The sequence below is a fragment of the Nerophis ophidion genome, linkage group LG13, assembly GCF_033978795.1.
Source record: "Nerophis ophidion isolate RoL-2023_Sa linkage group LG13, RoL_Noph_v1.0, whole genome shotgun sequence".
Taxonomy (NCBI): Eukaryota; Metazoa; Chordata; class Actinopteri; order Syngnathiformes; family Syngnathidae; genus Nerophis; species Nerophis ophidion.
In genome coordinates this window covers 7,110,056-7,122,086 of record NC_084623.1, presented here as the reverse complement: position 1 = coordinate 7,122,086, position 12,031 = coordinate 7,110,056, and the positions used below count along the sequence as shown (strand labels likewise).

General features: G+C 40.5%; 1 long non-coding RNA gene across 1 annotated transcript; it reads left to right on the top strand.

Annotated features, from left to right (window-relative positions):
* The first annotated feature begins 1,370 nt into the window (after positions 1–1,370).
* On the top strand, positions 1,371–2,443 carry LOC133564892 (uncharacterized). The gene is made up of 3 exons (XR_009809363.1): positions 1,371–1,391; positions 1,587–1,643; positions 2,178–2,443. It is a non-coding gene; the product is annotated as an uncharacterized LOC133564892 (long non-coding RNA).
* The last annotated feature ends 9,588 nt before the right edge of the window (positions 2,444–12,031 follow it).

Here is a 12,031-nt window from a genome sequence, read left to right as displayed (position 1 = left end):
AACTGTAAGTATGCATGCAGCAGAATATGACGGGAGTGTCCAAGATGAGGGGAAGAAAGAACAATGCCTCGGTTGGGCGAGCCGACGTTAACCGTGTACTCTGCATCCCCTTGACAGCAGACAGATGGTGTTTGGCAGAGGTCACCAATGCTACACAATAATGAGTCTCCTCCTGCTGTGGCACTTCTTAGCCCCTTCACCTATTCGGAACTAAGGAAGCTACTGGAAAATAGGAAACTGCCACGCAATAATACAGACGGAAGCTTCAAAATGACGTAAATTAATGCAAAGGTGTCCAACGTACGGCCCGCGGGCCTGATCCGGGTCATATCTGGCCCACGGAATGAGTTTGTTACATATAAAAATGAGCCGTTTTTTTTAAATGAAAAAAAACTGCTGTTCTAAACGTGTCCACTAGCTGTCGCAATAGCAATTCTTAGTATCTTTGTAGATGATGCTACATATGTACAAAAAAAATTAACCACTATATGAAAATGGGCAAACAACATAAATAACATCCTGTAATAAATAAACATTGATATGTATGTATCTATGTATATATATATATATATATATATATATATATATATGAATATATATATATATATATATATATATATATATATTTATATATATATATATTCATATATATATATATATATATATATTTATATTAATATATATACTATATGTATATATACATATATATACACACACATGTATATATACATATACATATATTTGTATATATATACATACACATATATATGTGTATCTATGTATATACGTATGTATATATATATATATATATATATATATATATATATATATATATATGTATATACACACACATATGTATATATACATATACTGTATACATATATTTGTACATATATATACATATATATATATATATATGTATCTATGTATATACGTATATACATATATATATATATATATGTATATATATATATATATATATATATATATACATATATATATATATATATGTATGTATATATATATATATATACCAATATATGTATACAGTATATATATGTATATACATATACTGTATACATATATTGGTATATATATATATATATATATACATACATATATATATATATATATGTATATACGTATATACATAGATACACAACAACATCACACTATTATATATATATATATGTATACATATATATATATATATATATATATATATATATATATATATATATATATATATATATTATGAACGAGACAGGATGTTATGTTTTATTTTGAAGTGTATTGGTTTTATTTTGAAGAACCGGATGTCCGGTGCAGGAAGTGACTTTGCTCTTTTTTTGGATAATTACTTCCACTTCTATCGGACTTTTGATGATGAGGTAATTGTTCTTCATTGTGCCGTGTTTCTTGTGTATATATTAATTTCTAAACACTCAAAATACTTTAAAAGTTAAAACATTAATGTTGTAGGTATAAATAATGTGTTGTTTTAAGTATTCTTTTATGCACAATTTCGTTAAGTAAGGATTAGAGCGTCGAATGTTTGGTCATAATTACACATTGTATTTACGCAGGTATCACTCCGCCAGAAAAGTAGAGACCTGTTTATGTGTTTCGTCTTTCCAAAACAGGTATGTGGATTTGTGTATTATTATTGGGGTTTTTTTTGTGATAAAACGTTTTTGTTAATGTAATTTAAATTATTATTTTTGTATGAATGAATGTTGTTTATTTCCTCTTCTATCGGACTTCTGATGATGAGGTATCACTCCGCCATAAAAGTAGAGACCTGTTTATGTGATGAAACGGCAGTAAAATACCCCTCATTTTTGTATTTTTTTTTTCTTGTTTTTGAACACTGACTTTTTGCAGTGTAAATGGTAACACCCGAAGTATATATATATGTATATATAAACATATATATATATATATATATATATATATATATATATATATATATATATATATATATATATATAGTTTTTTTTCCCTCGGCCATCAGGCACATAAATAATAACAAGATCTAATAGGTCAGTTACAGCAAATGTAATTAAATTCTGTATTATATGTGTTTTATGTTGCACAATTGCACCAAGTCAAAGTCCTAGTTTGTGAACGCGTTCTCAAACAATGTCAATAACAACTCTTCTGATTCTGATTCACAGACGCTAGCTGGTGGTTGTGTGAGCACGCTGCAGATAGTCCTGGATAACTAACCCACTCCCACTCCTTAATGCACGCAGGATTGTCACAAGAATGAGGCACAAACTGTAGTTCCTGAGTGTAAGTGTGATGGTTGTAGCATCATTTCTGTTCCGACACCGTGAGTCAGATTGTTATAAAGAGGGAAGAAAGCCTCGCCGTTGCCAATTTGCTGTCACGCACGCTGCACAAATGTCTTTTGTTGGCACAATAAAGCAACTTTTAGCAAGCTAAAGTCTATTTGAGCGTCTCAACTGTGTCAATTAGGGGTGTCAAAATAAGGGTTTTTCAGATTAATCATGATTCTTAATCAAATATATATATATATATATTTATATAATATATTTATATTTTTTTTATCTAATCAATCCTGTCCATCCAGTCAGGCAAATCATATTATTGATGTAGATCAGGACTATTCAACTTAATCATGAAGAGGGTTTCAATCAATCAATCAATCAATCAATCAATCAATCAATCAATTGTTTACTAATATAGCCCTAAATCACAAGTGTCTCAAAGGGCTGCGCAAGCCACGACATCCTCGGTTCAGAGCCCACATAAGGGCAAGGAAAAACTCACAACCCATTGGGATGTCAATGTGAATGACTATGAGAAACCTTGGAGAGGTAATATTTTTTTCATTGGGTGTTGTGAATCAGTGAAGTGAATTATATTTTATATAGCGCTGTTTTCTCTAGTGACTCAAAGCGCTTTACATAGTGAAACCCAATATCTAAGTTACATTTAAACCAGTGTGGGTGGCACTGGGAGCAGGTGGGTAAAGTGTCTTGCCCAAGGACACAACGGCAGTGACTAGGATGGCGTAAGCGGGGATCGAACATGCAACCCTCAAGTTGCTGGCACGGCCACTCTTCCATCCGAGCTATACCGCCCCGTGTTGATGTGGAAATGGTTGCTTGGGCATTTTTTTGTTGCTGGAGATGTTGACATGCGGAGTTTCAAGCACTCTTCACTCTTTAGCGAGTGACTTTTCAAATGATGCTACTAGTTAGTAGTGCTGCTTTTTTTTGTAGCCACGCTTTTGCCCCATACTTGACAAATTACGGTTGTCTGTTCGACGTCTTCCCGCTTGAAGCCAAACCACCGCCAGACGTTGTTTTTCTTGGGAATTAATTCTTCCTTCATTTGTAACCAGATTGGCACCTTCTTTTTCTCGTATTTCTCGTAAAATTTTATTCATAGCTGTATGAGGAGTGTCTGGTTGTATCTGCTGCTTTAATGTCTTTAATGTCTGTCCTTTGTGTTCTTTGATGTTTGATGTTTCCCTCTTACACACATGTAAGAGGGATGTGTTCTATGGCTATGAGTTGTTGTTTTTTTCCCTTGGCCTCAGTCTGCACCCCCTCTTCAGGGCCCAGGCTAAGACTGATTTTTTTATTTTATTTTAAACTTCTATTTTTTTCTCCCATCCCCCCCCCCCCCCTTGTTTACCTGTATCTCATCTTTTTTGTAAGGGGCGCTGGAAGCCGGCAGACCCGTCAGCGATCCTGTTCTGTCTCCCTGTAATGTTTGTCTGATCTTCAATGGGATTGTGCTGAAAATTTCAATTTTCCTGACGGAATAAATAAAGTATTATCTAATCTATCTAATCTATTACCACTCGCACCAGTCCGCTAGCATCACAGCTAATGTTACCCATTCTACTACCTCTCAGCTCGTGCGACGGCATGTAACGTATGTAAGAAGGTGCGCTTGTTTTATCTCTCTGTGAGAAGGAGAGACAAGACAGAGTGAGAAAAGCCTGAAGTGTAACGCCCGCAGCTAAAAGCAACTGCGTGAGAACGTATATATGACCATATCACACCAATTCTCAAATCCCTTCACTGGCTTCCTGTTCCACTCAGGATTGAATACAAAGTCTCTCTACTAACCCACCAGTGCCCCCATGGAAATGCCCCCCTCTACCTCAAAAAACTACTCACCCCCAAATGCTCCACACAACACCTCCGCTCCGGACAGGCAACCTCTAAGGACAAAGCTACGAACAATGGGAGACCGGGCTTTCTGCTCCGCCGCTCCCAGTCGCTGGAATGCTCTCCCTGACCACCTGAGGACACCCCAGACTGTGAATGTTTTTAAAAAATGCTTAAAAACCCTTCTTTTTTTTTAAAAATAAATATTTTTTTTTCTATATATATGTGTGCTAGTGTGTTCTCAGGCCTGTGTACATTCCCCTTAGCTCTTTTCCTTGTACACAAACTGCTGCACATCCAGTCACCAGTCAGTAAAGCTGCTCAAGTTTGCGGACGACACTACTCTCATCGGGCTCAGAGGTGGACCGGCTGGCGTCTTGGTGCAGCCTCAAAAACATGGGAGACCGGGCTTTCTGCTCTGTTGCTCCCAGTCTGTGGAACGTCATCCCTGACTACCTGAGGGCACCACAGACTGTGGATGCTTTTAAGAAATGCTTAAAAACCCTTCTTAAAAAAAAAGAAGCCATTTTTTTAGATATATGTGTGCTAGTGTGTCCTCAGGGCTGTGTACATTCCCCTTGGCTCTTCTCTCTGTACTCAAACTGCTCCACCTCCAGTCACCAGTCGGTTAAGCTGCTCAAGTTTGCAGACGACACTACTCTCATCGGGCTCAACTCGGATGGCGACGAGTCCGCCTACAGGAGAGAGGCGGACCGGCTGTTGCCTTGGGCAGCCTCAACAACATGGGAGACCGGGCTTTCTGCTCCGCTGCTCCCAGTCTGTGGAACGTCATTCCTGACCACCTGAGGGCACCACAGACTGTGGATGCTTTTTAAAAAGGCTTAAAACCCCCCCCCTTTTTTTTTAAATGCCTTTTTTTTAGATGTATCTATGCTAGTGTGTCCTCAGGGCTGTGTACATTCCCTTTGGCTCTTTTCCCTGTACTCAAACTGCTGCACGTCCAGTCACCTGGAAGTAAAGCTGCTCAAGTTTGCGGACGACACTACTCTCATCGGGCTCAGAGGTGGACCGGCTGGCGTCCTGGTGCAGCCTCATAAACATGGGCGACCGGGCTTTCTGCTCCGCCGCTCCCAGTCTGTGGAACGCTCTCCCTGACCACCTGAGGGTACCACAGACTGTGGAAGCTTTAAAAAAAGACTTAAAAAAACGTATTTTTAAAAAGCCTTTTTTTCTAAGATATATACATAGTTTTAGCTATTTGCCTGTTCTAGATTTTATTTGTATTTATTTTTGTTTATCTTTTGACTTGTATTTTTCAATACACTGTCTCACTTTGAGGTTGTTTGCTCAATGTAAAGTGTTTTTAAATATAAAATCTATTATTATTATTATTATTGTATACTCCAATATCACAATATAGTCATTTTCTATAAACCCGCTATATATCGATTATATTCGCTATATCGCCCAGCCCTAGTGCATTAAGCCCCCATCCCTTTCCCAGTTTTTCACGTTTCACATGTCAGGTAAACGGCAAAGTTCCAGAAAAAAGCGCAGATCCGCCGTAGATCAGTGAGCGGCAGGAGCCGAGAAAGCCGCTCCAAAGTCAAACGTCCGCAAGCGTAATGAAAAGTGACAGCCACAATGTACGAGCCATTTGCTGCCATCTGCGGCCGCACAACGTCCCTTCAATGTCGCACGTATTTACGATTAAACACTGAGAAGCCTCGCGTCCCGTGAGCGATGATCACATTATGCCCGTCTAACTGTTTAACCGGGGCCACCATTTGGGCAGGTAATCACGGAACTTGCTCCGTAGGAAATATTTGCTGACGTGACGCACAGGTGACAGCGCCAATGCATCATCCGTCAAGATAAAGCCCTTCCCTTGGTCATTTTTTTTGTTGATTTTTTTTTTCTTATCTGTGATAAAACCACCTGTCAGCGTTAGCTGCAACTACTGATTGGGACTGTAAAGCGCTTAAGTGCTTGCTTCGCTCATGTGTATTTTTTTATTTTTTTCACAATTACGGGGAAAAAGGAAAACAGCTGAATCTGGATCCGATAATGGACTGCGCAGCTGCTGGAGGGAATAACTTAGAGATGGGGACAAGCCGGCTTTAAAAAACCGCTGCAAGCCATTGAAGAGTCGGGCCAGGGGTGGAAGGGGACGGAGACAAAGGCGGGCCTTTTGTTTCTCCGCCTCCATTCCCCGTCGAAGGCCTTTCTAATCCATCAACGGCGCCGATAAGTGCGGCTCCCACTGAGACATGAAGGAAGAAAGCAATCTAACCCACGGCAGACCCAACACTACAAAAAAAAGTCCACTATTACAATAAAAAAATCTCACTGCTCAGCTAAACGGGCGTGTAAAACTCTCTTTAAGTGTTATTTTTCCACATTTTTTGCTAAATGTTATACATTCAGGGCAGCACGGTGGTGCAGGGGTTAGTACGTGTGCCTCACGATACGAAGGTCCTGGGTTCTATCCCCTGTCTATCCGTGTGGAGTTTGCATGTCCTCCCCGTGATTGCGTGGGTTACCTCTGGGTACTCCGGCTTCCTCCCACCTCCAAAGACATGCACCTGGGGATAGGCTCCTCCCACCTCCAAAGACATGCACCTGGGGATAGGCTCCTCCCACCTGCAAAGACATGCACCTGGGGATAGGCTCCAACCTCCAAGGACATGCACCTTGGGATAGGCTCCTCCCACCTCCAAAGACATACACCTGGGGATAGGCTCCTCCCACCTCCAAAGACATAAACCTGGGGATAGGCTCCTCCCACCTCCAAAGACATGCACCTGAGGATAGGCCCCTCCCACCTCCAAAGACATGCACCTGGGGATAGGCTCCTCCCACCTCCAAAGACATGCACCTGGGGATAGGCTCCTCCCACCTCCAAAGACATGCACCTGGGGATAGGCTCCTCCCACCTGCAAAGACATGCACCTGGGGATAGGCTCCAACCTCCAAGGACATGCACCTTGGGATAGGCTCCTCCCACCTCCAAAGACATACACCTGGGGATAGGCTCCTCCCACCTCCAAAGACATAAACCTGGGGATAGGCTCCTCCCACCTCCAAAGACATACACCTGGGGATAGGCCCCTCCCACCTCCAAAGACATGCACCTGGGGATAGGCCCCTCCCACCTCCAAGGACATGCACCTGGGGATAGGCCCCTCCCACCTCCTAAGACATGCACCTGGGGATAGGCTCCTCCCACCTCCAAAGACATACACCTGGGGATAGGCCCCTCCCACCTCCAAAGACATGCACCTGGGGATAGGCCCCTCCCACCTCCAAAGACATGCACCTGGGGATAGGCTCCTCCCACCTCCAAAGACATACACCTGGGGATAGGCCCCTCCCACCTCCAAAGACATGCACCTGGGGATAGGCCCCTCCCACCTCCAAGGACATGCACCTGGGGATAGGCCCCTCCCACCTCCTAAGACATGCACCTGGGGATAGGCTCCTCCCACCTCCTAAGACATGCACGTGGGGATAGGCTCCTCCCACCTCCAAAGACATGCACCTGGAGATAGGCCCCTCCCACCTCCAAAGACATGCACCTAGCGATAGGCTCCTTCCACCTCCAAAGACATGCACCTGGGGATAGGCTCCTCCCACCTCCAAAGCCTTGCACCTGGGGATAGGCTCCTCCCACCTCCAAAGACATGCACCTGGGGATAGGCCCCTCCCACCTCCAAAGACATGCACCTGGGGATAGGCTCCTCCCACCTTCAAAGACATGCACCTGGGGATAGGCTCCTCCCACCTCCAAAGACTTGCACCTGGGGATAGGCTCCTCCCACCTCCAAAGACATACACCTAGGGATAGGCTCCTCCCACCTCCAAAGACATGCACCTGGGGATAGGCTCCTCCCACCTCCAAACACTTGCACCTGGGGATAGGCTCCTCCCACCTCCAAAGACATGCACCTGGGGATAGGCCCCTCCCACCTCCAAAGACATGCACCTGGGGATAGGCTCCTCCCACCTCCAAAGACTTGCACCTGGGGATAGGCTCCTCCCACCTCCAAAGACAAGCACCTGGGGATAGGCCCCTCCCACCTCCAAAGACATGCACCTGGGGATAGGCTTCTTCCACCTTCAAAGACATGCACCAGGCTAATTTGGAACCCACCTGTTCCCAATTAGCCTGCACACCTGTGGGATGTTCCAAATAAGTGCTTGATGAGCATTCCTCAACTTTATCAGTATTTATTGCCACCTTTCCCAACTTCTTTGTCACGTGTTGCTGGCATTAAATTCCAAAGTTAATGATTATTTGCAATTATCAGTTTGAACATCAAATATGTTGTCTTTGTTGCATATTCAACTGAATATGGTTTGAAAATTATTTGCAAATCGTTGTATTCCGTTTATATTTACATCTAACACAATTTCCCAACTCATATGGAAACGGGGTTTGTACAATGAGAACGTCCATAGACAAAAACAGTAAATATGCTACACCTATCCTTTATCTCTAAAATCTTCGAAACAATTGTCTAACAATCTTATAAAATTCAATACCCGTCTGGAGGAGGTTCTTGCTGTTTGTTCTAAGTCATTACCCAGTGTGGACCACTCCTCTTTAACATATATGGTGACCAACTACAACTCTATGTATTTTGTGTTTGGTTTGTCGACAGGGATAGGCTCCAGCTTACATATATTACACTAATTAGGACATAATAAAAGGGATATTAAATTAAGTGTATGGTACGTGGAATAACTGAAGGTCTTTTTCTGCTCCAGCAAGAATGGAGTGGTATTGAAAATGGACTTACATTAATTTTGTGGCAAATTAATTGCGTCTCAGTCAGGCCCCCGAGGCTTTTGCGTATCCAGAAACGACATTTTGTTTGTGGCCTCATTTTTTTGGCTTTAACATTTCTTATTTATTATGATTACACTCCTGAATGGCCCTCTCACCGCACGCTAAACGTCACCACCCCACACATACACACTCGGTATGTTTATACCTACTAAAAGTAAATTAATGATCTCATTTGGTGAAAAGTAGCTTTTAAAAATACACGTAAAAAAATCCTAATAAGGTATTGGCGTGCAGCCTGTAATGACGCCCGAGACTGAGAGCTGAAAAACTTTTTTAAAGATGGTATTAACATATCGAGATGATGCGGTTGTATGTATACGCTTCTTTAAGTCCATCGTAATAAAGCGACGCATTCCATAATAAGAAAGTCCACAATATTTACATGTTCATGTTTAAGATTCATCAATCGTTTTTTTTCAGCAAGCGTTAGAACCAGTGGCGTCGTCAAGTTTTTTCAGGATGCTTGAAAATATCTCCAAAATATCCCTAAACCATAATAAACTTATGGTGTTTTTTTTATTAAATTTGTTTATTGTATATATATATATATATATATATATATATATATATATATATTTATATATATATATATATATATATATATATATATATATATATATATATATGTATATATATATATATATATATATATATATATACATAAAATATATCTATATATACATAAAATATATCTATATATATATATATACATACATAAAATATATTATATTTATATATATACACATACATACATATATATATATATTTTTTTTACATATATATATATATACATACACACACACGTGTGTGTGTGTGCATGTATACATATACATATATATATGTATATATATATATATATATATATACACACACATACATACATATATATATATATATATATATATGTATTTTTTTACATATATATATATATATTTTTACATATATATGTATATATATATTTTTTTTTTCATATATATATATATATGTAAAATATATATATATGTAAAAAAATAAAAAATAAAATAAAATATATATATATATATATATATATATATATATATATATATATATATATATATATAGACCAAGCCTTTAAAATATTTTCTTGGATTTTCATATTCTATTTGAGTTTTGTCTCTCTCAGAATCAAAAATGTCGAGCAAAGCGAGACCAGCTTGCTAATAAATCAATACAATTTAAAACATAGAGGCAGCTTACTGGTAAGTGCTGCTGTGATGGACTCACGCCGTCATCTTGCGGGTTCCATGGACCACCAAGGAAGGACATGACTCCGAGCAGGTTTGACTTGCTTTATGTTCCCACACAAGCTTGTCAGCGGTCGGATCACTCTGCTGCTCGCTCCGCAGTCTGCTTTTCAGCAGCACGTACTTCAGACCTCCTCTTCTTGTCTTTTTCTCCGTCGTTGTATGTGTTTTTCTCGCTCCGCACCATCACCAGCCCCGTTCTCTCCTCCTTCTCCCCTTTTATACAGCGAGAGGAGATCTGTTAATCGTGTACAGGTGCGTGATCCACACACCTGATCTTGTTTGTGGCGTCGCCCTGCCTCGCCGCTCACTCGCCATCCCCGCCTCCTCGCCGCCATCTTGGGCCGGGCCCTAGCATGCCCTGACTCTCTGTTGGACTGTCGGCTCCGCCTCTCCACAGCTGCTATTTGAGCTATTTTTAGAACAGGCCAGCGGGCGACTCATCTGGTCCTTACGGGCTACCTGGTGCCCGTGGGCACCGCGTTGGTGTCCCCTGCTGTAGAGAAACGTGACTTGAAACGTCGCAGATTAAATAAAGCACCAAATGGTCACCAAAAAAAATTCAAAAACAAAAACCTCTATGTAGGTCTGACTTAGACCTACATTTCCAATTAGAAACGTCTATACCTAAAATCAACAGAAATTTTGCAAAAACTCATTCAAAGCAAAAGTTTCGCAAACAATGCTTTCTTTACCTCTTTGAGCTGTAATTTGACCCCTTTAAAATGCTTCAAAACTCACTAAACTATTCACACACATCAGTACTGGCAAAAATTGCGATCTAATGAAAAAACCAAACCCGAAAATTAAAAAATGCGCTCTAGCGCAATTTTTGAATAAAGCAGAAAAAACTGCTCCTAGGAAGAGAAAATAGACAAAACTGCTTCTAACTTCCAGTAGGAATGTCGGACAGACATACAACAAAAACCTCTATGTAGGTCTCACTTAGACCTACATTTTAATGATTGACATCCTGCAGCAAAAGTCAACAGGAAGTTAAAAATTACCCCTTCAAAATAAAAGTTTTGTAAACACCCGTCACCTTTATTCAAACTTTATCTCCTCTGAGCCCGTTTGTCGTTTCGGCTTCAAACTCGCACAGAAGAGACTTTGAACCCTTCTGATTAAAAGTTATTGAAATAGTTTTGATAAGTTCTCCGGTTTGGATTTTACGCGCCTACAAAAAACCCCTTCGCAAATTTTCCTAAAAAAAGCCATTTTTGCCTCTTTGTGCTGTAATTTGACCCCCCTTAAAATGCTTCAAAGTGCAAGTTAAGGCTCTACTATGCAAAGCAAAAGCCATTTATCAACAACATCCAGAAACGCCAATCTGTAATTTGACCCTCTTAACATGCTTAAAAACTCACCAAATTTTACACACACATCAGGACTGGCGAACATTGCCATCTAATAAAAAACCAAACCCCAAAAGTCAAAATTGCGCTCCAGCGCCCCCTAGGAAAAAAACCCAGACAAAACTGCTTGTAACTTCTGTTGGTAATGTCGTAGAGACATGAAACAAAGACCTCTATGTAGGTCTGACTTAGACCAGGGCTTGGCAGCGACCAAAGGCGGACCCGACCAACGCTGCTTGAATGGATTAAGTTGTTTTTGTGTTTGTAGAAGCAGTAAGTTAGCTACAAAGAGGATGACCAAGCTTTATTTTTATTGAAGGTTTTGGAAGCAGACGTCAGTTATTTTCAGCCCAAACAGGACAGCCTCACGTCTTCTGCTATTATCAAAAGGAAAGTCTGTGAATTCATTCTCCACTTTGAAGTAGTATGCATACGTCCTCGTTCTGT